Here is a 23,978-nt window from a genome sequence, read left to right on the forward strand (position 1 = left end):
TCGGACTAAAATGAATCCCAGGGAATGCTGTGTTTCTTTCTTTTTTTTTTTTTTTTGGTTTTTCGAGACAGGGTTTCTCTGTAGTTTTTGGGGCCTGTCCTGGAACTAGCTCTTGTAGACCAGGCTGGTCTCGAACTCACAGAGATCCGCCTGCCTCTGCCTCCTGAGTGCTGGGATTAAAGGTGTGTGCCACCACCGCCTGTCAATGCTGTGTTTCTTAAATATTTGAAGACACTACCTACTAATGTGTATTTGAGACATGTAAACTTACATGTGTTACTTTTAAATCTTTGATGTAAAAGGGGAAAGGGTGGGAAATAATCTGACCTAACATATTTCTGAAAGCCACACCAAGGACATCACAAAGTTTGTTGAACAAATAATTAAGAAATGAAGAATAGGAATAAACTTCTTGAGATCAGGAATCACAACGTTTATATGAATTGTGCTATTAAATAATCTTTGTATTGCTGGTATGTGTGTATTTCTTGTTATTTTATATAGTTGATGTGAAACAAATGCTACCTGAAATAAATGCTTAATATGTAAAGAATTTTTATAGTCAAAGACTATGGATAGGATAGGCTAAATTGGGATGAGGATGTTGAGAGATTAGTGCATTATTGCCCACTGTAAATTTTAACTGCAATAGTGGAAGTAGTATTTCTCAATGTGGTCTTTTGTTGGAACTCTTTCTGCTCATGTAATTGTCAACACTTCTCACGTGTGCTATTCCTTGGAAGGGAGAGAAAGGGGGGAGAGAGAAAGGAGGGAGGGAGGGAGGGAGGGAGGGAGAGAAAGAGAGAGAGAGAGAGAGAGAGAGAAAGAGAGAGAGAGAGAATGTGTATACTGATGTATCTTGTTTTCTTTACTTCTCCATTTTACTCTTAAACCATAAGAAATAAAAACATCACCAGAAAAATTTATTTATTAAGGCCACTTTAACCCTCTGTAGATATACTTAGTGTCTGATAAATAATACATGATCTGGAAGTTAATATTAGTAATTAATACTGGAATAAATTCCCCAATATCCTTATGAAAAACCCAAGCATGGAGGCATGTATCTGTAATCCCAGCACTGAGAGGCCAGGAGCAGGCTGCTTGCAGGAGAGTCCCCAGGTTCACTGAGACCGGAAGCTGCAGCCGGAAAGCCACTGCCAGCTTGTTCTCACATTGCTCTGGGTTGTGTTTCTTTCTTGGGGTTTCTCAGCCCCTGTGTGTCACTGAGCATGGATAACACCTTATCCTGAGGAAGGTCGCTTCACTTCTCTCGGTAATCTATCTGTTCATTAAGGACTAAAGAATGAGATGGGACTTTTGACCTGCCTGTTGTTAACTAATGGAGGCAGCAATAAAAAGACAAAAATGTAGCATGCCTTGCTAAGTACTGAGTATGATTTAGAAAACAAAACCTTCAAGGGCCTCATCTAACAATGAAATATCCATCAGAGGTGAGCATTGCTGCATCCATTCACCTTAAGTCCGTGTTTCGATAGAAAAAAAAAATCTGTCAAAAAAGATAAGAACATAAAGCAAGGAGACAGAGTCAGTCATGTTTCTGAACAATGGAACATGGTAGGGTCAGACATGGAATTAGACCTGTGACTTTCTGACAGCCGAGTTCCTCAACTGTGAACATCCAGTCTAGTGCTGTGTGTAGAGCATCTGTTTGACAGAAAATGGCTCCGACTGTGCATGCTGCCCTAGCCACCTGCTTTATAGGCATTACAAGTATATTTTCATCTAAAAATTCTTTTATAATCCTATTTCAGTGCGTGTGCGCTGTATCAAATGAGTGAAACATTACTTGTTGAACAAAATCCTCTATTATTAGGATAATCAATAGTCTGCAGAGGATCAGATGGTAAATGTTTTAGGCTGATGGATTCTGTAGCAACTATTTTGTTAGAGCCACACTCAACTCTTTGGCGGTAGCAAGAATGAGTCCAGCTTTAGATTTAAAAGTGTTCTTTAAAATTCTTCTTTATCACTTAGTGCACGCTTGAACATTAAGATTATAATTATTATAATTTTTAAATTTACTTAGTTCAGCGGACAAAAAGATAAGCCAAGAAGTGGGGATTTCTGAGGGGGTTACTTCTTTTGGTGTGTGTATGTATGTGTGTGTATGCATGTTGCATTCTTTTACTACTTAGAACATGAAAGCATTATTCTAAAATCACTAAAACCCAACAGTGATATTATATCTATATTATGTTCCACTAACTCTAGCCTAGGGTAGATTCCTCTACTCATTTTTCTTTTTCTTTTCTTTTCTAAAAAGTAATTATGGGCAGAAGAGACGGTTCAGTTGGTAGAGTGTTTGCAGTACAAGCATGAGTACCTGAGCTGGAGAACCAGCCCTGAAGTAAAATATCTGGGGACACACAAACTTGTGCATACACATGCACAAACACACGCATGCACAGGCACACATATGCACACACACATAAGAACACATGCACGTTGTGTTTAGTGGCACATGTCTTTAGTTCTGGCCCTCATAAGCAGAGGCAGGTGGAACTTTGTGAATTCAAGACCAGCCTGGTCTGCGTAGTGAGTTTCAGGACAGCCAGTTCTATGTAGAGAGATCCTGTCTCAAACAAACAAACAAACAAACAAAAAACACACGCACAAATGTCGGGGGGCAAGTATTTTTAAACAACTGACCATATACACTTAATTTGGTGGTTATATACATTCCCTCACTAAATGTGAAAAATGCAAGACTTATTAAATACATAATGAAATATAATTTCCCAACATAGGAGTGGCCTTGACAATAATTGAGATAATATTAGTTTTGAACAGCAAGTCCATTTTTTTAATACTCAATGTAACATTTAACTGGAATAACCACTTTTAAACTATACTCTTCAAATAGTTTGTATTGGACAATAGTCAAATTTACAAAGTTTGAATGTTTAAATGTCTGTGCATATTTTCCTGAGTAAAGACTTATTTTAATTATTATTTGTGTGTGTATGAACCTATGCCAAGTGTGTGTGTCTGCCATCAAAGGTCAGAGAAAAGTCTGAGATCCCTTGAAGCTGGAGGTACAGGTGACTGTGGTGGCTCACAGGTGGGAGAGCAGGACTTGCTCGTTATCACCGCGCCATATCATCTCCCTCACCACACAGAAAGCTTTTGCAGATATTGTTTTCCAAATGACATTCTCCGATGACAGTTTTACTCTCTAGCTCTTTGTATATGCCAGGTATTGTTTATGTTTTCTATGGAAGCGAGATAAGATCACGGCACCTCACTAGAGAAGAAATTTTGCCCCCAGGGCTGATGATACTCAGTTAAATATGTATGGATTATACCTATTTCTGTTTTCCCTGGGGATTCCACTCCATGCAAGCAGAAATTTAGGAACAGCATCACTTGGAGGAGGAGACAATCTAAACTTCTTGGTGGGGAATAACAGAGTGGCTTAAACTTGAGCAGAAATAGAGAGTTCCATAAAGACAGAGACAGGCATCAGATTTCTCAACCCCATAAGCCATCATCTTACCTCCACTGGCTCCTACCCACCAATGGCTTCCTGTAACAAACGACACATTCTGACCACTCCCCAAGTAATCTTGGGGTGATGTATCTTCAAGTCCTCTTGCCTCAGAACATAATCACAGGAGTTCCTGACTCTGACATGAAATCCTTGATTAAGTAAAGCTCACGAGCAGCAGTTTGCCAAATGTTTACTTCCCACTGAACTACTTCCTTTTCTCCATAGTTTATTAATGTGATCTTTCTGAGTGGATGGCGGTTTGAGCAGCAACAGCCCCAGCCACTTCCTGCGAGTATTTACTATAAGGATGCTCCTCCAGTCACAGCTCAGGACTAGCACAAAACCTCATTCCAGGCATGCGAGAAATTCCCCATCAGTCATAATCCTGGGAATGGATTAAGATTTCTCTTCCCTCTCCAGTCCCAAGAGCAGTCAGGGTTCCCTGTCCTGTGGAAAGTCCAAGGTCCTCCCCCCTCCATCCAGGTCTAGGAGAGTGGGGGGAGGGGAGAGGGGCGGGAGGAGGGGGAGGGAAATGGGAGGTGGGGAGGAAGCAGAAAATTTTTTTTTCAATAAAAAAAAGTTTAAAAAATTAATAAAATAATAAATGAATATTAATAAAAAAAGACTTCTCTTGAGCAACAGATCTTCTTGCTTTCCCACAGACACAGTGAATGAATCATCTTTTTGTGTGTGCAGTGGGACTGTGAGCGCAGGCTTTCTGCTGGCCTGACTCCCACTTCGTCTTGCTCTTCATCCCTTTTTCACCTCCGTCTCATTTGAATCTTATTTTGTTGTTATCTTGTATTTGAAGATGATTTTCATTAAAAAGACAAAAAATGCACAAGTGTGCACAAACCATAATGCTGGATGAATGGCACACAAAAAAGTATACAACACACACACACACACACACATACACCACATAGCTAGCATATGAATGAGGACACAAAACATTAGTAGAAACTTCTGTTACACACATCAGTCACAGCCTACATCCTCACAGGATAGCCACTGTCTTAACTTATAATGTGGTGGATTGGATATGTGCAACTTTGGCACTTTTATGTATGAAATCCTACAGAATATATTTATTGTGCTTGAATTGAGTTACTCAGAATTATGTCGATGTAATTCACTAGTGTTGTTGCCGCCAGAGTTCATTCTTGTTCTGAGTAGCATTCTGTTTTATGAATATACATTACTCTTAAGTGTATTCTTAATGGGCGTGAGGATAAGATGCTAGAGATGACGACTGTGCACTTAAGACAGGGTGTGAAACAGTCAAGTTGTTTCATGCGTAGGAAACAACTATTTCGTTGCTCTGTGTCCTCTGTGACACTCGGTCTCATCGGACCCCAGTGAGAGCCACCCTGACGAGCGCACAGTTGTTCTTTTAGTTTTCACTTGCTGATGACTGCTAAGAATGACCACTGCTCCCTGCCGCCTGGCTATTTGTTTTTTCTCTTCTATATAGAGACCACTTTACTATTATTCGATAGAATTATCCAGTTCGATATTTCTATTATTTTACAATTAAAAATAATATTTTTTTCTGTAACAACTCAGAGAATAAATGACAAAAAGAAAAAAAAATTAAAGTAAAAGTAGATGCCAAACTCCAAGGTCATCACAAGCCAAACCTTTTGGACCAAGAACTTCAACATTTACTACTAATATACTATGGTTGAGATTTAAAGGGCCAAGCTTTAGTGGTATTAATCACACTATTTTCATGTGGGAATTCTGTACCATGTCTGTCCTGAGTCCAATATTAATGTAAATTCTCAGATATCAGTTGTGCTGAACAAACTTTAAATAGTCACTGAAGAATTTCACGACAATGCTTATAAATGAACTCAAAGCCAACGAAAACAAGAAGATTTATATGAAAAATACAAAAAGTCGCAGCTTGCTCATGTCCAGTATACCACAAAACAGGACATTTCAGATGAAGAATCTTACAAAGAACATTAAAGGCAATAATAGTTACTAAAACAAAACTCACCAAGAGTAGTGGTGCACACCTTTAATCCCAGCATCTGGGAGGAAGAGGTAGGCTCAGTTAACCCCTAGCCTCTATGAATTGAAGGCAGGCTACTTACTCCCAACTTGGTCCTGGGGGTCCAAAGAGCCTTTCTGGACTCCCGATGGCCTCCGCTGCTCTTGGACTCCCAATGGCCTCCGCTGCTCTTGTGGACACAGCTGGAACAGTCCCTGCACCATTCTCTCTGGAAGCACAGAGGAGCTGTGTCCATGCTCAACGCTGCACCATACACAGAGAGACAATGCAGACACTTACCACTTTTTACCATCTTACACACAACTGAACTAACTGCAATCAATAAACCAGTTGACGATCACAGATTCTCATATCGAACAAATAAGAACATTTACTTGACTATCTAATCCTTGCAAATTAACAATTTCCAATAATCCAAAAGCTTTTATCGTAGCACTTTAATTTCAGTGAATATATGTTTGTATCAAAATGTGTGAAGGATTAGCTTAGATAAAGTTATATTTTAAATATTAAAAGCTTATTGACGGTTATTAAAAAAAGAATAAACAGCAAATATTTCATATTTTTGCTCTAAAGCAGAGGAGTTTTAAAGAAAATTTCATCTTGACAATGGTAGTCTCAAGGAAAAGTAAAAAAAAAAATTGACATGCATTTTTACATCATGAGCATGCTGCCATGCCTGGCTGTATAAAATGTCGCAGTTAGGTGGAGAAAATTGATTCCAAACGGTGACGACAGGTGAGGACACAAAGGCTGTAAGTATGAACTCTGTTTCCAATTGTTATGAACCCACTTTAGCCAATCATGAGAGGGTACAAAACTGTGCATTCAGAAAGAGACAAAGCTTTTTGTGGTTACTTCTCTCATGTCAAACTGTAGGAGAGGGAGCTGCTAATCTTAATTTAACTGTATTGTTACATCATAAGCAATACTGGGAGAGTTTCAGGGCTCCTTTTCTGATTTTCACTGAGAAAATGCACACATTGAAAGAATTATTTTTCTTTATCTTTTTTTTTTTTTTTTTGCTACAGTCGTTTTATGGTAAATCGCTTTCCTGAGTCTGATTTGTAATGTTTTGCCTCCTCTTTCCCAAAGCTGTATTTCTAGCCTCTTAATGTCTCAGCTAAAAACAATCAGATTTTTCTAAAACACAGCACAGACTAGGTAACCTTTTAAACATATGACTGTTAAACACGTCATACACAGGCTGATACAGGGATTATTTAATTTGAATGCAGAATGTTGTCATAGTGACTGCCTTCGTTAGGATAACTATGCCTGTGATGAAACACCATAAGCAAAAGCAAGCTGGTGAAGAAAGGGTTCATTTAGCTTCCACATCCACATCATCGTCCATCACTGAATGAAATCAGGACAGGAACTCAAATAGGGCTGGAATCTGGAAGCAGGAGACGGTAAGAGAGGCCATGGAAAGGTGCTGCTTACTGGCTTGCTCATCATGGCTTACACAGCTTGCTTTCTTATAGAAACCAGGATCACTAGCTCAGGGATCGCACCACCCACAATGCACTGCACCATTCAACATCAATCACTGATTAAGAAAACACCCTACAGGTTTGCCTATAGCCTGATCTTATGGAGGCATTGTTTTTTAATTGAGGCTCCCTCCTCTCAGATGAATTTTACTTGTGCCAAGCTGACATAAAACTAGCCAGCACAGTGACATAAAAAGTAATATTTTCCTATATACTTAGTTCTCTAAAATGCAGCTTTCTTTTACTTAATAGTTTATTGGCAAGGTTATTGAAATGGCCAAACAATGTCTTATTGTAATTGTGTTCATGAATAGACATTAGAGCCCATATCAGAGCCCCCTTACACTGTGACTTCTCAGAAATCAGAGTTTTTATTAAAATTACATGCAAAAATTATATATGAAATTGAGCCTTCTCCGCAGTATTTCCCAGTAACATAGGAAAAACAAATTCAACATACATTACAATAAGCTCCAAATTAGGTTTCCTCATTTCACATTCCAAGAATGTGAGGCAAAATGAGATTAGAAGTTACTGGAAGGTTGGAGCCCATGGATAGTCCAGATACAATTGTGACTGCCTGTCCAGTGTGGAAAACATGTCTAAAAGAGTTCCTTGTGCTTCACAGTTGGAGCAACTTACTGTCTCAAGTTCTCACCATGCACATGCCCTAACGTTACATCCTTGACAGTAGGCAGGACAACCAGCACGGCCTGGGAGTCCGGTCCTGTGACTGGTTAGTCATGCTCTGGTGTTTCCTTCAACTAGGGAGGAGCTGATTTTTACTTGTGATTAGGAAGACACCACGTGAACTAGCAATCAGCAGAAGGTGGAGGCACACCCTTCTGCCTGCACAAGAACGGCTCCCTCCATTGGCATTTGTTAGAGGATTGAAGTTCAACAGTGAGTCTAAGGGGGAGAAATGGTGAAGAGGATGCTGAAGACTCAAAGTCAATATTGTGACCATAAAATATGTAGCTCATATCACAAAAGACAAGAGAGAAGATATGAAACACAGTTTCTTGTTTAAGTCTATCATCTATCTATCTATCTATCTATCTATCTATCTATCTATCTATCTATCTATCTATCTATCTAATCTATCTATCCTCTCTCTGTTCTCTCTCTCTCTCTCTCTCTCTCTCTCTCTCTCTCTCTCTCTCTCTCTCTCTCTCTCATCTATTATCTACCTATTCTTGACCTAAGCATTGTATCATACTCATACGTGCACGATCCCATCACTAGGGAGGTGGAGGTATGAGGACCAGGATTCCAAGCTGTCTTTTTATTAAGGTAATATAAGACAAGAAGACATAAAAATGAGATCATGATGTGGATGGGAGGGAGAGCAGAAAGAGAGTATATGGGGGTAGGGGAAAGAGCAGGGCAAGAAAATATTACATATATAAATATGATGCTGACAAAGAATAAATTCATTAAAAATGAATCAAGTAAAGAAAGTCTTTTAGGGGGCTGGAGAGCAGGCTCAGCAGTTAACAGCACTTCTGCTCTTCCAGACAACCAGGGTTTTATTCCAGGTATTTGATTCCCACTTAGGGTGGTTCATCACAACCTACAATTCAAGCTCCAGGGATCTCTGATGCCCTCTTCTGCCTTCTGTGGTACGTGTGTATACATGTACACACACAGAGAGAGAGAGAGACAGAAAGAGAGAGACAGAGAGACAGAGACAGAGATAGACAGAGACAGAGAGACAGAGAGAGATCTTTGAAAATAATGAAATAGAAAAAGAGCAAAATGGTGTTAAAATAGCCACAGATCTTCCCTTAAGTCCTAAGCTCAACTCCCCTCTCCAGTAAATTTCATTTCATGTTTTCTGGTTGTCCTTTCATATTTCTAAATGATTTGTTAGCCTAGTAATTATCATTTAGCAATCTTACACAATACTCACGAACCTTGTGTGATCATAATTGAGGATGTGATTAGCTTTCTTACACAGACACGTTCCCAGTCTCTCCCTCTCCGCACTTCCCATAAGCGGTTTTTTTGCAGTTTGGTTATTATATTCACACCAGAATGAAGTAGTATTCTATCATGTATTTTCTTTCAGATACAACACTTTGTTTTTCCTGGAGTTTGTTAGGTACTTTTAAATGTTATGTAGTACTTAGTACACAAACTAAATTATTCAAAACTGCCTTCAAACGTTCTCTTAAATTGTGGCAATCAGAGAAGTCTAATTGCTGAAACAACCTCAAATTCTCAGTGTCATTATACAAGTTTACTTCTTGCTCATGTCATAGTTCAGAAGATTTCTTTGGCTACAAGCTTTCAGGGTCATAACTTTCTTTCTTTAGAAACTTTATTGTTGCCGGGCAGTGGTGCTGAAGGCCTTTAATCTTAGCACTTGGGAGGCAGAGGCAGGAAGACCTCTGAGTTCAAGACCAGCCTGGTCTACAGAGAGAGATCCAGGACAGAGAAACTCTGTCTCAAAAAGAAAGGAAGAAACTTTACTGCCTTGTAGGGTTTCAGAGCCCTTCCTTCTTTAATTGCATCTGAATGCTATCAAGAAAAAAAGAATAGGTGTGGGAGGGAAGGGAGGCTCCCAAGAGCCCTGCTGTGGATGCAGCCTACCAGTGATGTTGATAACACCTTCCAGGTAGCCTTGACAAGACCTAGATTGAATGTTCCACAGTGTGCAGGGAGCTCAGAAAGAATTCTAGAGGGATGCTCCCGAGAACAGAAAAGATCTGGCGAGCACAGTGACTAATTTCTCAGTGTGCAGGTACCAACCCTACCGTCTTCTTTCTTTTGATTGGAGATAGAGCTACTTTGAGCCTTCCTCCTCCCCTGGCCTGCTTCATGAGAGCTCTTCTGAGCAACTGTAATTTCTCTCTCATGTTGGACTAGACTTTTCTGGGTTTCACTCACCTCTTCTTGATTTATCGACTTCTTTTGAGGAAGCTGTTTTTCAGATGGTCCATGGAAGAATGAGTAATTTTAAGTGTTTGAAAGCATGAAAATGCCATCATTTACATGGCTAGCAATTCATCTGGGCATGCAATTCTAGATTCAAAATAAACTGGTTTTTAAGATGTAAGGGCATTCAAGGAAACATCTATGTTTGCTATTATTCTTGGGAAATTCAATACAGTTTTTTTTTTCCTGTGTAAATGATTTGACCTGTGGCTCTGGAAGACATGTTAAGTATTTGTGGGTTACTATTAACTCAGAGTGATGTGGATTTGCTAATGAGTGAGTGCAAAGGGACTTTTGATCTCATAAGCTCATAGTCTTTATTTGTGGAATTCTTAGAGCATTATTTCCTTTCTGTCACCTTTCCATCCCTTTCTGCACAGGAAGAACTCATCTTCTAGAACTCTCTAGAATTGGTTTTGGTCACTTTTTTTCCTCCAACATTTTATGTAGCTGTTGCTCTGCTTCACTGAAGATTGTTTTCTTTGTTGCTCTACTTCGCTGGGGCCTGACTTCTTTGTTGTTCACCCTCACTAGAAGCCCAGTCAAAGGGCCTGTGTTCAGCTCATGGTGAGCCACCCATGACTCTTATTTGCATTCTCTGGAAGACTGGAGGCTGGAAGAAGCAGAAGAAGGAAGTCAGTCGATTACATGGCAGTGGGGAGGGAGCTTCAGGTCCAAGTAGTCTGTGTACGTGTCTCTAACCAAGCCCTACGCTCCACCACTAGTCGCCAGCCTGTGCAGGTATTTCTGCTGTATAAAGTCTCCGCCTTCTGGCTTTTGCAGGGAGAAGAGCTGATAACCATGTCTTTAACTCTGCCCACAGACAGGCACCGTATAAACTGCTTGTCTAAGTCTATACCTGTCTCCAAGTGGTTGACCGTCTTTACAAGAATCCATTGCAATTGTGTCTTTTCTATCTTATTTTATTTTTTATGGTTTAAAGGCATTGTTAGAAGTTCATAATTGATCTATTTTTGTGTTCAGGGAGTTTGAGGAGGGTAAGACATGGGTGATGAACTTGCCATTTTAGCTAGAAGTTTCCCAACTACAACGGTATCTGCATATACATCAGTGATGTTTTGTTGAATGAGACAAAAATTCTATCTGTTTAATTTGTGTCACATAAGCCCCAGGCACAAAAGAGCCTTTAAAATTATTACCTTCACACATTTTTTTTCTTCCTGTTAGAAGAGTCAAAACAATTTTTATGAGTCAAAGGATATTGGAGGTTGAGAAGACGGCTCAGTTTTTAGGAGCACCTGTCACTCTTTCTGAGGACCTGGGCAGGCTTTGGTCCCCAGCACCCACATGGTGCATCACAACCATCCATGGCTCTAGTTCCAGGGGCAGCTGATGTCCTCTTCTGACCCTTCAGAGAACCAGGAATGCACCTGGTGTACATGCATACATGCAGACAAAGGGCAAAACACTCATATACAGAGAATAAAATCAATGAATATTTTTTAAAGTTTTTCAAATTAATACTTGGGAAGGATAGGGTAGATTAAAGGCTACTAAAATAGTATATGCAGGCAATGATTCTATAAATAAAAAAAAATGTGTTCAGACATTGTTCTAGACTACTGACTCGCATTAACTATACAAATTCCATCCCTCGCCCCGCTCCATCCTCCATTTTTCTCTCCTTTTGGGATGACCTCACTACAGGAAGCTTGGTCTGACTAGAAACTCACTTTGCAGCCCCGACTAGCGCTAATATTTTTATCTTCAAGGAAGGTGCATCTTTGTGCTTGGTCTGTGGTTTGGGCCTTCTGCAAGAAATACTCCCCAGCAGCAGACCTTTAAACCCTGAAGCACAGGGTCAGGGATGAGTTAAAGAATTAAAGCTTAAGTCACCGTCTCCCTAACTCTAACGTGAGCGTAAGCAACAGGTTTGAAACTATTTTCTTGGCAAAGGAATATGTCAAATGCTATCGTTCGTATTCAGTCTTGTATACCTTAACCATGAGTCCGAAAACATAGGGATGCCAGAGTATGTCCAAAATGTAATACCCAAGGGCTACACAGGGCCTTCACTTAATGGGGAAAACCAAAGTGTTTATTTAGTATAGGACTTGCCACATACTGTGAATTTAATAAATACTAGTTTAGTGGCTGTATTTATTATTTGGTTTGGCAGTAACCCATTAGTTCTCAAATGGCTTTAGGAAGGAAGGATTCCAGTGGTGTGGATTGTAAATTCTTAAGGCTGTGTCCTAACTTTAGAAATGCAGTTTCCTTCCAATTTCCAGTCTAACGGGATGTTTTCTCTGCCATCTACGCGGTAGCCCTTGCTCTGGGAGGCAACACACACACACACACACACACACACACACACACACACACACACACACACACACACACACCGTGGAGGCAAGCTGCTTATGAAAGCTGGTCTCCCCACACCGCTCCAGGCTCTTTGAAAGAGGTGTCAGCGCAAAGCCAGAAAAATAAGTCAATGAAAACGAGCGGGGGGGGGGAGGGGGTGAACAGGAGACTCCACCAGCAGCCAAATGTGTTTCTTATTGCAGCGGTTGAGTCACTAGCCAGACTGGCCCGAGGTGAGCCAGGCACATCCGCGTTAGGACTCAGAGACACGCCTTCTTCTCGCACAAACCTTCCTGATCCCAGCCGCCTAGGCGGACTCCCGGGTGTTGCTACCAGCCCTGCCACTCGCAGTCCGGACTGGCAGAGGTTGGGGACCGCCTGGCGTTGCACCGACCAGGAGCCACAGGTTGCAGACGCAGGCAGCCGTGCCCATGACAGTGGCTCTGTGAGGCTCCGGGTGCGCGGTGGCTGCTGGTGGGTCCCGGAGCTCGGGAAGATCGGAGCGGCCCTGAAACCTGACACCAGCGCCCTCGCTGTGGCTGTTCCTCCCGCTGGTGAGTTGGGGAAGGCCGGCTGGCCGCTGGAATTCGGTCCCACCCACTCTGGGTGCCCGCAGCGTTTCAGGGAAAGGGGACCCCGGAGGACGCAGGCCCCGCGCCTGCAGCCTTCCATCTGTTCCCTGCAGAAAGCCTAGCGAGCCAGACCTGGGGACCGGCCGCTCCTGCTCAGATGGCCCCCACAAACTCGATCTACCCTTTTGCTTTGGTGTGTGCCTATTCTATAGCTGCTTGGAACAAAAGCCAAACCCAAACAAGAACACTAGACAGAGACATGTCATTTGTATATCAAAATAAATGAATAAATAAAAGTAAAAACTATTATCAGCAAGAAGAGTGGTTGGTATGCAGAGAGAAAGGACCCAGGGAGGCTTGCCAGGCAAGACACAGGACTTGTCTCAGCACTTCCTTGAGATGAATCAGCCACAGAAAGTGAAGTAAGCTTTCTGTGTTCCAATCTTGGCCCCATTACTTTCAAATTCTGATCAAAGTTTTGCATCTAGAGAGTGTATGTGTGGAGGGAGGGAGTATTATTGCCAGTGGTCCCACTTCCAAGATTTTCCCCGCTGCAACATTATCGTCCTAAGTCTCCGAAAACCATCGACTAGGGTGATGTGTAAGCAGGGATGGCCTTCCTCGGTAGAAGCTGTATTTGGTTAAAGCCTGCACACCTGTAACATGCTTACCAGCTTTCTGCAACATGATCAAAACTAAGGCTGTGGAACTCCGGTCTAAATGCATGTAGTTTCAGGGTTATTAACAAAGACATGGATTTTGATGTCAGTCTGCTTAAGAGAATCCTCACAGTTCTCAGTATTTAGCTATAGTCATACTTCCGTATGTGTACAATGTACTTGTTAATGGCTGTAACTTTTATAAAGTAGACAAGATGGACATTGGTATTATATTATTACAGGTGGATAAGTCCCCTGGCTTTTCAGGCTACTGTAAAGCTCAGTTTGAAGTAATCAAACAAAAGAAGCGCTTTTTTTGATTCCACCCTGCCCACTCGCAGGGCAATTTTTCATAGTTTCCAAAGGTAATTCCTTACCCACAGGAGACCACTATACTTACCAGCAGGAACTTCTGAGGATCATCACAAGGCACACACTTGCCAGAGACTCTAACGTTAAGGAGATGTCTCTGATTAAGGACTGCTTACCAACTCCCTGGCTCTCTTACTATCATTGCTGCTGAATGAAAAGCAAAACATTTCCGATGAAACTGGATAAGCCTGTTCCCATCTTTGCCAAGTGGCAATAAAAAGAATCTGTCAAATGCAAGCAAACCACGGCTCTCCCTCCCCATAGGTCATTTCTAGAACAGACATGTTTGACCTGATAAGGGAGGTAACCCCAGGAAAGTTATCCTCTTAACTCATGGTGTACCACATTGTACTTCTGTCGTCAAGTTTCTGCTTCCTCTAGAAACAGGGATGTCAAGGTTCCAGGTCCATCAGTGCTGGCATCTGCTGATTTCCTCTATTGTAGAAAGCTGGTATTTGACTTTCAGCCTAGATCAGTAGTTCTCAACCTTTCAAATGCTGTGACCCTTAAATAGAGTTCCTTATGTTGTGGTGAGCCCGATAATCATAAAATTATTTTCATTGCTACTTTGTAACTGTAAATCGGCTACTGTTGTGAATTGTAATGTAAACATCTGTGTTTTCCAATGGTCTTAGATGACCCTGTGAAAGGGCCATTCAATCCCCAAAGGGTTTGGGATCCACAGGTTGAGGAACTCTGGCCTAGTAGAGCATTGACGGCACACTGACCATTCACATAAAGCTCGTCTCATAATGAGTCTGGTTTCTTGTGTTGATTCATCGAGGCTGGTTAACCAATACTTCAACTCTGAAGCAATTGCTGGTAATGCTGAGATACAGGAGAACAATTCCAATAAAAAGAGACAGGGCCAACCAGATGCTTGCAGTAATTACTTGTAAAAATGTCCCTTAAAGGAAGATGATTGGCCTTCTTCATGGCTAGATGTAGAAGGTATGGAGTGGATGGAGTTCTGTTGATGCAGGAAGTGGCAATATCACTAGATGGATCTGCTCTTGGCACTATGTACTTGGCTGATTTCAGTTTCTTTTTGGTCATTAATGATGTCCTGAAAGTGTTGAGCTTCTCTCCTCAGCCCTCCTTAAATAAGTGGAGGACTAGTGTGTGTAATAGTTTTCCGTTTAATAAATAATTAAAAGAATTCCTTCATAAATTCAATGTTTTCAACTTGTTCAATACCTTGAGAAAATAATATATTCAGTTGCTTGTTCATTTAATCAAAAATTATTTCTAAATAGCAGCAAGGGCTGTTATAGGCTCTATAGACAGACATGGACAAAATAAGCAGATGTCCCTAACCCTGCAGATCTTACTACTTATCTGCGGACAAAGAGCTAACAAGATGAACAGATTACCTCTATGACACATGACTCACAGGTGCTAAAGAGAAATAGAGTAGAAGGCAGGAAAGAGATATTCCATAAGTTTCGGGAGTGTGAGGGTGGGGGCAGGAGTGCCAGACTAAGTACCAGGGTGCGTCCTACTGAGAAGCTATTTCAGTGTCTATCTGGAGCAGGTGAGGGAGTGAACCTCTGGAGATTATTCCAGACTTAACACCCAGAGAGCTGGAATTTGCCAGTCAAGTTCCCTGGGTGAGGCACTAATAGCGCCAGGTCAGATATGGCTTTGAAGATGCTAATAAATAGTTGGTTTTGGGTTTTCACTTTGGGTGGAATGAGAAAAAGCTATACTAAATAGCCTATGAGACATTTTCCAACAAATCCTTTCCTAGCACTTTGTAAGCATTCTTCTAAGTACCATGGGTAAGAGATGTTAAAAAGACAGAAGGACTCTGCCATGAACACATTCCATCATAGGGTGGGGAGAGAGAAGCGAACAAATTAATAATCCTACAAGATTTAATATTATTAAAGAAAGATGGTAATCTTGAGAGCCTTGAGCAGAGACATAGTTATTTGATATATATATATAATATATATTTTTTAATTATATATTTTATATATAATTATATATTTTAATTATATAATATATATTATTATATAATATATGCTTACACTTGTCTGTCTTTTTGAGTGAATTGTATACCCATGTGTTCTACCATCTTTGAATGAAAGTATTTGAAGTCAAATTGCCCCTGTATGGAGAATGTGCATGACTTTTAACACCATGATTTCCTCAGCAATCTACTGTAACAGATATTTACACATCCTTCACACTGCATTGATTATGACTATTACAGAGATGGTAAAAGGTATAGATTTAAAATATGTAATGCTTGTGCAGGTTATGTGCAAATATTATATAATCGGGTATAAAGATTGATGCTTCTATGTATGCAAGTATTCTCAGAGGCCTTTAAATTCATCACCTGTAGGAGCAGGGGGACACTATGAACTCATAATTTATGAACTCATAAAATTGAGATATTTCCCCATGCTTATCTCTTCAAAAACTTATTATGTCTTTGTTATGGAAGTATTGTATAGCTAATGAGGTGATTTTTCTTAGAGCTATCTCTCTGGCTTCCTTGAAGACAATGATTGTAATTTGACATAATACAGGAAAGGACAGCAGTAAGGCTACTCAAATTGACCAGCCATGGCAGCAATGTAGATGAACATTGGAACTGCAGATCAAAGCAGATCCATCCAGAAAGTACTTAAAAGCAGAGCTGATTGGATGTACTAATGAAACAGGTAAATTTTAGGAAGGGTGGAAAGAAAGACTGAAAATGGTCATCAGAATACATAAAGAACAACTTGGGTAGATGATAATGCAGTTTCTCAAGACTGGTAGTGAAGGGTAAGAAAATGGTTTAAGAGGGAAGTAAAGACTCTGCTACCAATGGTCTGAAGTGTTTTCACCCTTTGGGGTGGAAACAGCCACTTGGGCTTTTCTTTCTGTAGATCTACAACATCTAGAAGTCATAAGCCAACACATAGCTAGACCCAAGGTTTTCAAGGCATTAACTGGGGAAAGCTAGGGTGAGACTGAGATCTAGATCGTAAAACTGATCTGTGGCTTGACTTGACATGGCGGGGTCTTGTAACAGGAAGCTTCAGAAAACTAACCAAGTGATAGGACAGCTGTCAGGTGATCCTGTCATCATGAACACGAGACAGGAACTCTTACAGAACGGCCAGGGGTGCCAGATGTACTGAGATAAGGACTGAGATGAGAAACGCGTGATCATGCATGATGGTGTAGAGACGTGGGAAACTTTGGCAGGAGATGGACTTCTCCAAATAGCTTGTTCACATAAACTAAGAGAAAAGTTGGAAAGTGGCTCTTCACCTAATCCTAAGAGAAATAGAAATTTGAGGGCACCAGGAAAACTTGGGAGCTACATTCAGATTCTAGTTAAATTAATTTTAAAATGTGCTTGTGGGACACAGATGTACTTACAAAGGTCTTGTGAGGGCTTTCAATGTATTTTGAGAGAGAGCAGGCATGGGGTAAGTGCTAAAGAGCTATCAGTTCTTCAAACATTTTTTCAGAATGAAAGTGAATGAGTGTCTCATATCATTGAATCAATCCCTGACCTCTTTTTCCATCTCCACTTTTACACACACTAACTTCCCATTCTGCATACCAAAGTGTGTCCAACATAGGTTTTGCATATTCTCTCTCTCTCTCTCTCTCTCTCTCTCTCTCTCTCTCTCTCTCTCTCTCTCTCTCTCTCTCTCTCTCTCTCCAGGTTTTCTCTGTAGCTTTGGAGCCTGTCCTGGAACTAGCTCTTCTAGACCAGGCTGGCCTTGAACTCTCAGAGATCCACCTGCCTCTGCCTCCTGCGTGCTGGGATTAAAGGCATGTGCCATGACTGCCGAGCTGGTTTTGCATTCTTATTTCTGTACAAAAGACAATAATATTCAATGGAAGCATTGGGCTAAAAAAGAAAAACTGCTAACATTCATCATGAGCATAAGGAATTTCTTTAAATGGGAAAAAAGTAATTGTGGGAGTGGAGGAGATTTCTGTGCAGACACAGAAAGTCAGTTGAAGCCTGAAGGATATCTAGTGCTGGTCAGGGAAAGAACTGAAGCAGAACCAAGTAGGCAGAGCAAAAGCATCCATGGGATTTCTAGCCTGGAATGAGCATGATGTACTTAAGAACATGAGAGAAGAGGTAGAAAGAAGAAAACAAGAGGCAGTAAGCGCAGGTAAACTTGGGCATGGCCCTTGAGAATTCATTGGAGGGACTAGATAAAACCAAGAAGGGCAGCACAACAGAATTATTTGTCAGGGGTGTTGTAGATGTGGCCCTCACTGGGAAATTACATTAACGGCAATTGAATGCCCTTGCAGGTGTAATCCAAAGCCATGGTCATTCATATCTGAGAACAAAACATGTAGAATAATTGGTAGACAGTCCAGATAAAAGCTTGAGAAGTGATTATGACAATTTTAGGTGTGAGAAATAAAACTGATCAAAATAAATTAGGTTGATACTGCCTTATACAATTGTTTAATATTCAAATATGCAAAACCATTTTAGGCAAGTAAAGCTGTTTTGTTGGAAAGCAGATATAGGCTCAGACCTTAGTGATTTACAACAGTTAAGTTTACTCTGTCATTATAAGCAAACTTTGCCAGTCTTGGACAGTGCGTGCAGGTAAAAAACATGACAATCCATCTAAGACTTTGACTTTCTTCCGTTGATGCTACTGATTGTTCAAACACTCTACTCTATAGTTCTGGATCTTGGGAGTCTACACATCTTGCTATGTATTTATTTCCTTCTCTTTTGCCTTTCCTTTCCCCAATTCCATGTCTGTGTCTATCCATTTAAGGTATAGAGAGGGCAAGGTAAAAAGAATGGGAGAGATTGTGAGGAATAGAGACAGAGAAACTCTATAAAGGGAAATCATTTCAGTAGGTAAAACCACAAGTCTTTGTTTTAGTCTCCTTCTTTGACATATACAGTTCATTTACAGTTACGGTGACTTGGACCAGCACAATCGTTTGATATTTCAACTTGCTCAGAGAATTGAAATTATTAAAATTGACTGGAGGGACACATCAGAAAAAAAAAGTGTTGGTTAATACCATATGTCTTCACTCTAATTTAAGCAAGGTAATCAGGACCTGGGAAGCTTATTATAATAATAATTCGATACTTGGTCATGACTTGGAGTACATTGTTTTCATCAATAAAACATGTTGTAGACAAATATGTATGGCCATGTCCAAATGCATAAAATATGGAATAAAATTAGACTTTTTCTTTTCAAAGAGGGAATGAAAAACTGGGTCCTTCACTGTCCTTGACAGTCTCTTGATCTGCACTTACTAGGGACGGCCTTGAACTCTTGGTCCCTTGATCCTTCTGATTTAGCCTCTGAGTATTGGGATTATAGGACAGTGCCACCATGTCCCTATAGCAGGTCTTTATGGTTGGACTTTCTTTGGATTGCCACCCCACAAAATAATGACATGGAGACTTATTATTAATTATGTAATTTTGGCTTTTCACTTAGGCTTGTTCCCAACTAACTCTTATAACTTAAATTAACCTATTTCTTTTCATCTATGTTTTGCAACATGGTTCTTTACCTCTCCTCTATTCTGTACGTCTGACTTGGTCTGCTTCTACCACACCAGATTCTAATCCAGAGTTCCTATCTCTACCTGGAAGTTCCATCTTTCCTTTTCTGCCCAGCTATTAGCTGTTCAGTTCTTTATTAAACCAACCAGGTGCCTTAGGCTATTGAGATAAAACAGAGACACATCTTTACACGGTTTGCTCACATATCCCACAACATGCCCCACTAAAATGAGTGTCTCTTAGTTAGTGCTTAGAAAGAATGGAAACCACTTCTAACATCTAAACTGGCTACGTCTTGATTTGGGTGCTTCCTTGGATCAACTTAGACTTCTGATTTTCTAAAGTTTCCCTCTAAAGGCTATAAATGCAGGAGTGATGCTATCCTTTTGTTAACTTTGAAAAGCCTTGACTATAGTACAGATGGACACTACAGCTCACTATATGGAAACTGTGGTCTCCAGTCCTGAGTGCTGGGCCTCTCCCCTCCACATTTGATCTTAATCTTCCTAGGGATAGTAACTTATAGCATACTTTCGAATGTTGCTGATCAATGTTGGGATGTTAGGGTTTATTAGAGACAGCACAAAAATCACTGTAAGTATTTATGAGAGAGAGAACATCACGAAACAAGGAGATACACAGTGAGACATAGAAGCAATATCTACTTTTTAATCTTCAGTTGGAATCTGATGGTAGCTGATGAAGACCACTCAGAAGATATCACATGAGAATGCCACTTACAGATTAACTTTTGTCCTAGGATTTTCCTAGAATAATTTGGGTACCACCTTCCCAGATTTTCTTATTTCAGATTTTCACTTGGGCAATAGGAGAACCAAGTGGACAAAACGAAGATGTATAATTTAGTAGTAACATTTGCTGTTATCTGTAATTTGGATGGGGTCTGTCATTATCAATGTTGGGAATTGACAGACTTCGTAAGAATTCATTCAGTTAAGATTATAAAGAGTTAAAGAGTACAGGGAAAGGTTTGTTGTCCAGGATGTTTGGCCTTTCAGTGGGCAGAGTCATAGCAGCCTGCAGAGGTGGTCCTCTCAGCAGACTTGAGAAACCCCGAGCTGCGTATTTCCCATGTCCCTGAATCTGGTGGGGTTTCTCTGCGAACGACTCCAGTATGGCAACTTCAGCTGCTCTGAAGGTGACCCTCACTCCTCTCGAATGTCCTCTCTGGTTCCCAATGGTGTTTCTAATGGACTCTACCTCAAAGCTGTGAGTCTTTGCAGCCCTCACCCTTTCTAAGTCCTCTTTATCCCTTAAGTAGAGCTGTGTGGGAGACCAGGGAAGTCGTTCCCAGAAGGGGTCGGCTTAGAGCTGCTTTAGTGAAATGCAGTCTTCAGGCAGGGCTTAAGTGGGCTAGAGAACTGAGGTGGATTCTTAAAATCAATCTGGAAGACATCCAGGCCACTAAGGATAAAGACTTCACACTTTAAGAACAAGAACTAATTTAAAATGAAAATTCCAAGACTATTCAAATGTTGAGTTCAAATAGCTCTGAATTCAATTCCCTATCTTAATTCCTACTGTTTTGCCTCCGTGACTTTGGACATCTCTTTTACCTTAAGTATTAAGGCGCTTATTTGTAAAATCTTTGTCAGTTGTGAATACTTAAGATAAAACAGCTAGATACTCAATAGACTAGCTAACCTGCAATAGCCAAACGGCTCACAGTTCTATTAATGACTTAGAGGATGCCAATGGTATATCCATTTATTTCTTTTAAATGCTAATATTTACAAAAAATTGGGGCAAATGGATGAAGTTTCTTTTTCCTACAGGGAATATGCATTCTTCACTATGCTATTTCCAATAATACAACTTTCCATGATTCAAGAAAACACTGAACCTTTTATTAAATGTGTTTTGTGTCTATTTCTTTCCTTAGTTATTTAAGGCAGTCTGAAGTTGATTCTTACATATAAAATCTTAACAAGTCAGCCACAAGGAAGCATGGAGGGAGCAATAAGGGAAGGGGCCAATTTAGAAGAAAATCCGATACATGCATGAAATGCCACGATGAGACTCATTCCTTTGCCAATTAAAATTAATAGACTATTTGTCTAAAAACTCAGGAATGTTAGCTATATATCCTTAAAATGTAGCATTTGTGGAACGATATTTTGTAACCAGTAGAAACATTTTTATTGCATTATTTGTTTCAGAAATTGTGTTTTTAGAAGACATAGAAATTAGAATATGAGGGCTAAAAATATCTCAAAGTTGTTTTCAAATTGATTTTTTCCACAGTAAAGATGTGCTATGCATGGTTACCAGATCCAAAGGATAAACACAAGAAATCAAAGAATTATTGACATTCTTTGGGCAGCACAAGTTCTGACTGTAGCAGCACAGTGTAAATCTTAAGGGAAATGTCAACTTAGTAAAAATTCACAATGCTGTTTATTACAAAATGATATTGGCTATCTTATTGAATCAGGTTCCTTGTCAGTCGGACTTAAACCTCTGTTCCCCACAGACAACCCCAGAAAAAGGAACAACACAAGCAGTTCAGTGATGTCCTAATTCCTGAGTGCACTAAAGGTATCTACACAGCCCACTTGGTGGAAACTATTAGCCATCAGCGTGTTCCCTTCAAGTATTGGATTTTCACCACCTTGAGTATGATGATGGCATTTTAATCCCCAATACGATTTCAGTCCATCTGGGTTTGTTGACTTAAATAATACCTTAAGTGCTTTCTGTGTAGTCAGTATTGCCTTTGCTACTTTCCTTGTAAAGATGCACAGGCCGGGTCTCTGGTCTCAAAGAAGGGGAATCTGGTGAGTTTCTGTGAGCAGATTCCTGTAACTTGGTGAGCTGTGAATTTGTTCTTTGAAGCCAGCGTTGTAGAAACAGGAAGGAAGGTAAGCGTGAGAGGTTTGCATTGTAGAGAGCCAGTCAGTTAGGAATGCAAATGAAAAAAAAAATCACAATTTCGACAGCTGCCAGGCTGGTGGTGGCGCAAACCTTTAATCCTAGCACTCTGAAGGCAGAGACAGGAGGATCTCTATGAGTTCAAGGTCAGCCTGTTCTACAGAGCATGAGAAACCCTGTCTTGAACAACAAAAACAAATAAACAAATAACAAACAAATCCCAGCTTACAAAATTGGGGAAGGGGTCAGATGAGGGAAGCATTAACACGAGTGGGCCCTGATGACCTGTTGTGGGAAAGGAGGGGCATCTTATAAGGGTGAATGCGCTGCCTTGATTTTAATAAAAATTTTGGTGAATGAATAATGCATGGTGCACAAAACTCAAATCCGGGAAAGAGAAACTGAAACAAGTCGGGAAAACATGCAGACATAAATCCATTTGAGGTGCCAATGGTCATTTAATTGGATCTATTCTGGAAAATACTAATCAAGATAAAGGCCTCTCAGAAGACCTCATAGTGGTAGAAATTAAAAATAATGGCAGGAGATGGTCACTAACATCCATGAGATCAAGTATCATTTCTCTGGATGGCTCTGAATTCTGGAGAGAAATGAGCTACCCTATTAAAGTAGTGGTTATTGTTGTTATTATTATTATCATCATTGCCATTACCATCATCATCATTATTATTATCTTTGTTATTATTATTTACTTTCTATAAGAAGTGCTCTGCTTTGGTTAATAATGCCATTTAAGCACCAGTAGACATAAGGAAACACAATATATATGATTCTATATGCTTATCATAGTTGCTAAACTAGACAGACATGTTAAGTATGACAACAGCTCTTAGTTTATGAGGGCAACATCATCCATCCCTTGCCCTGTGACTCAGTTCAATGATACTGTCTCCCAGGTACCTTGTGAAACAGGACAAGTCATAGCTCAGTTGACTGGAACATGCAGTACCACATGGGATCTTCAGAGCTTTCTAAAGTGATTGAATAAGTTCATTTGACTTGATTAATATAATCATTTAATAACCGATTCCACGTTATTATTAATTTTAGCCCAAATTAGCTTTTTAAATTTTCTTTCAGAAGCCTTGTTCTGGCACTGCCATGACTGAATTTAATACATTTTAAACACCAGATCAGTCTATCAATGCAGAACAAAATGCATCTTGACGTTCTGAAAGAACTGAATAGTTTTCAGGTAATAATTATTTATAGGTTTTAATAATATGTAAAATACTGTTCATTGGTTTACTTGTAAATATATTAATTGATTTACTACACTTAGGGAACGATCTCTCTCTCTGGTCTTCTCTTCTCCAACCTCTGTTAAGTTTCCTTCTTTCTCTAGCTCTTTGTTTGCAAAATCTTAGGAAACATCTTATGTTTAACCATCTGGCTGCCTCTCACGGTCCATGTACATTTTTGGCTATGAAACAGCAAGTTCGAGAATATACTGTGTGCCCCAATGTTTACCTTATATGTTCTCTATGTTCCTGCTAGTGTCCTTCGTCCAGGTGTGCAAACCTTTCTTTGTTATTTGAAACATACAACTCTGAAAAAGTGTGTTCTTATAAAACCCCCTAGCAATTTATCAACAGGCCGAGTGTTTTGATGATTAAATACAGATCAGAACGTGTTGATTC

General features: G+C 40.1%; 1 protein-coding gene across 2 annotated transcripts in view; it reads left to right on the forward strand.

Moving 5' to 3' along the window:
- The window catches only part of Rab27b (RAB27B, member RAS oncogene family), a 147,308-nt gene that overhangs the window by 72,478 nt on the left and 50,852 nt on the right, over positions 1-23,978 (forward strand). The window contains exon 1 of one of the 2 annotated variants that reach the window (XM_057788609.1): positions 12,696-12,852. The exons of the other annotated variant lie outside the window; for it this stretch is intronic. The gene's annotated coding sequence lies outside the window, so the exon portion shown is untranslated. Of the gene's footprint in view, positions 1-12,695; positions 12,853-23,978 lie in introns of those variants that run through there. 2 annotated transcript variants of the gene reach the window in all.

Source organism: Chionomys nivalis, chromosome 14, assembly GCF_950005125.1.
Source record: "Chionomys nivalis chromosome 14, mChiNiv1.1, whole genome shotgun sequence".
Classification (NCBI taxonomy): domain Eukaryota; kingdom Metazoa; phylum Chordata; class Mammalia; order Rodentia; family Cricetidae; genus Chionomys; species Chionomys nivalis.